This window comes from Pinus tabuliformis, chromosome 4_2, assembly GCF_031772625.1.
Source record: "Pinus tabuliformis cultivar Carrire ecotype Pingquan chromosome 4_2, CPIR1, whole genome shotgun sequence".
Taxonomy (NCBI): Eukaryota; Viridiplantae; Streptophyta; class Pinopsida; order Pinales; family Pinaceae; genus Pinus; species Pinus tabuliformis.
The window spans coordinates 3871847-3876066 of record NC_142304.1 but is presented as its reverse complement, the minus strand read 5'-3'; positions in this window follow the sequence as shown (position 1 = coordinate 3876066).

Below are 4220 nucleotides of genomic sequence, written 5' to 3'. Positions count from 1 at the left end.
GAGCATGGTTGCGCGGTGTTGTAGGAGTTGATCCACGACTTGTACTTTGGAGCACCCCGTGAGATAAGAAGTAGGGGAAGGCGGAAGTTGACCATAGACTGCTTCATAGGGAGTCATTTTGGTGGTGGCATGATAGTTGGTGTTATACCACCATTCAGCCAGAGGTAACCACTATACCCAAAGGTGTTGCTTTTCTGAAGTGAAACACCTAAGGCAGGTTTCTAGACATTTGTTGACGGATTCGGTTTGACCATCTGTTTGCGGATGATATGAAGTACTGAGTTTGAGTTGAGTGCCTTGTATTCTGAAGAGTTCCTACCAAAAATTACTGGTGAAGATCGGGTCGCAGTCGGACACAATAGAAGTGGCCATGCCATGCAATTTGAAGATCTGATCCACGAAAGATTGAGCAATCAAAGTTGGTGTAAACGGTTGGGGTAGGGCACAGAAATGAGCATACTTTGACAGTCGGTCCACAACCACCATGATGACTGACTTGTTCCCAGACTTTGGAAGCCCTGTAATGAAATCCATGGAAACCTCCTGTTGAGTCTTGAAAATGTCATCATTTGCATTATACTTTCACTATTATGTCCATTATATCACCTCCATTTCACCTCCATTTCACTACTATGTCACCACATTCATCCCACTTTCATTATCATTGGGCCACCTTTATGTTTTTCCAATATTTATTATTTCTAAGCATTTTAAGGGAATTTGTGGTTAAACATTAGAAAATAATGTGCATATGCTTATACCTAACAAATGGGTTGAGATTGTTGACATGTGTAGGTTGAAAGGAGGCTTCTAGAAGACCCTTATGTGGCACTCTAAGGCCAAATTCGAATTTGGTTGGAAAGAATCATGGGATCATGAGGATATGTGTCACATCTCCTAATTGTATTGTAACTCTAAGAAGACATGTGTCTTATCAGTTCCTATTTGATTAGGACTCTAGAGGTAGAGGGAGAGATTCATGGATTCTCATTAATGAGATGGCTCTCATCTTTTTGTATAAATAGGAGATCTCTCTCCTTCATTTGTTAGTCTTCCCTTTTAGTCTTTTCTTAGTCCTTTTAGCTTGTTAGTCCCATGGCTTTTGAAAGCTTTTGTACTTTGTACTTTTGAAGAAATTGAATAAAGCTTTGATGTTCTCAACATGGAAGGAGATGTGAAGTAGATGTCATGGAGCATATTAGGATGTAAGTAGAGTAGATTTCATTTTGTAAATATTGCTTTGTAGAATGTAAGGTAGATTAGATTTTTCATTCATGCAATTTAATTCATGCAAGTGTGTTTAATTTTGCTTTGATTTCATGACTAATGGCATATGTGATCATCTTGTCTATGTTGCTGACCTTTATTTTTCTAGTTTGATTTTCATTAGTATCATTTCTTTAACTTGCACTTTACTTTCTGCTCTTAGATATCAAGTTGTTCATCTATTGATGGTTCTTTTTCCATAATCAAATAACTTTATTGGAGCCAAAATATCACTTAGTACAGCTTGGTTTAGTTTGCTTTAAGACTCACATTGCTGACTTGTTCATAACTGTTCTCACATGATAAATCTAGCTGAAAGGCAAAAAGATTAAGAAAAGGTTAAAGTAGTGTGATTTGTCTCCTTTATGTAGTGTCACTTAGATTTCACATTTCATTTTCATTTTAAATCAACAACAGAGATATTGGGCCGATGTCATTTAGTCCTTTATTTGATGTCTTTATTTTCCTTTGAGCATTTGATTTCATAGGTGGAAGGGGGCCCCTGCCTTGTATAGTTGTCACTTTAATTTCTTGCATTTCTTTTTCTTATTTCATGTATATTAATGTACAGATGTCTTTACTTTATTTTCTTGTATTTCTTTTTCTGATTTTCATGTATATTAATGTACAGTTTGAATTACTGCATTTTATTTTCTTTTTAACATGTATATTATTGTACATAAATTGCTTTCAAGTTGATTGTAGATTAGTGATGCACATAGCCTTTTAATGAACTAATGACGTGATAGAATCATCTTGTCCTTTTGCTGAAGCAGTAAGGATATTGGGTCTCATAGTCATTCTCTCATTATTTGATTATTGCATTTTATTTTGATTGAACTAGTTGTATATTTACACTTTTGTTTAAATACTTACTCCATCAATAACATGTTTTAAGTTCTTTTGAAGTGCTAAGTTTTGGAAGTTACCATTAAGGACATAGGCCTTGTCTTGAAATCTTTATCCATACTTGTCCTTTAAAAGTATTCTTAAGACCTTAGAAAACCAACAAGAACAAAACCCCAAAACCAAAATAATCTATAAAACAACGAAGTAAGAGAAAGGTTAACTAAGCACATATAGTGCACCACACTTCATTAGTTTACGATACCCAGATTGATAATTTATGTAGAGCAATTTAAGACATTAAATTGACTAGACATTTTGGCGCCGTTGCCGGGGAAGTGTAATTAGGAGACCTTATTTCTTACATCTAAAAAAAAAATTAATAATTCTTGAGTATGCTCTCCTCCTGCACTTTGTGTGATCTAGAGGATCCGAAAAAGGATTGTTAAGTAAAAAAAAAGGGTTAATAATTCTTGAGTATGCTCTCCTCCTGCACTTTGTGTGATCTGGAGGATCAGAAAAAGAATTGTTAAGAAAGAATAGGAGACAAAATAAACCTCATCACTTCAATTGATTCAAGAAAAAAAAAGAAGAAAAAAAGGGAGAAGAAAAAAAAATAAACTTCATTTCATTTCCATTTTCACTCCATGCCATCCATTTCATCAATAAAAGTTATTTCCCCATGATCATTTCCATTAAGATTGCCTAACTATCTCTATTTAGCTAAGTGGTTGCTGTGATACTGGTTTCCGCAGCTGATACTAGGTTTCCGCAGCTGATACCACTCTGTTTTTCAAACTTACAGTCAAGATGTTAGTGCAATAAAATGAAAATGCAGGAATGACTAAGCAATATAAAAATTCACAATTTCAGAGAAGAAAAATAATCTATGGCTACCTCCATTCCTAGTTTTCGCTATGGCTTCAATAAAAATTTTTCCTCCCTGATCAAGCTCTAGTCCATTTGGATTCAGTGGTGGATTTTGCTGCCATGTGTGGTTTCACTTTGGGTTCAAAACTCTCTTCAATCATGCATGGGCTTGCTGGGTTATGTCATGGGAATGATTGTCTCAGACCCTAAGGACTTTGGAGTGTTAATACTTGCTTCCTTCCTATCAGTTTCATGTGCAGCGCTTCTCTATTCTCTTCATACATATCGTATATAATTGATGATGATTCTTGTAATTAGATATGCGGCTATCAACAAGACAAAAATGGAGTAATCTGTTCTTGCGTTGATTGTTTCCTTGATGGAGGAGCGTTGTACCGTTTTGAATATTCTGTCAATCCTGCCTTCTTTCTTGCAAAATTTCAAGGTGGAACTTGCACACTCGCTGATGAAGACCCAGCTGAGACTGTGGTGCATAGAGCGACATACTTATTTCAAAAAGGATTTGGGTTATACAATGTCTTTAAGAACAACTGTGAAGATTTTGCTATCTACTGTAAGACTGACTTGCTTGTGATTGAGGGAATTAATGTTGGTTGAAGTAGGTCAAGCGGCATCAATCCTTTATGTTCTTCACCTCTTCAATTCCTGACCAACAGTATACCTTGGTGTGACTGCAGTTGCAGGTGGATTGTATCCATCTTCCTATGTTCATAGCAACATTACAGGTCTTGTCACCTTGCTAGAAGCCTGTAAAGCAGCCAATCCTCAACCAGCTATTGTTTGGGCTTCTTCTAGTTCAGTCTACGGCTTAAATGATAAGGTGCCCTTTTCTGAGATAAATAGAACTGATCAATCTGCCAGTCTCTATGCCGCTACAAAGAAAGCAGGGGAGGAAATCACTCACACATACAATCATATATATGGACTCTCTATCACAGGTTTGAGATTTTTCACTGTATATGGACCATAGGGACGGCCTGACATGGCTTATTTCTCCTTCACAAGGAATATTTTGCAAGGCAAACCAATAACTATATACAAATTGTATTAGTAGGGTTGAACCTGTGTAACATACCTGCAAAACAGTAGATCAAACAAGAACAACGAATGCAGAACAGAGAACAGTAAAACTCAGAAAACGTAAACACAGAAAAAAACGTCAAACTTCAAACGTTCTATTCGACCAAATGGAGACGAATTTCAAAAAACTAAAACAT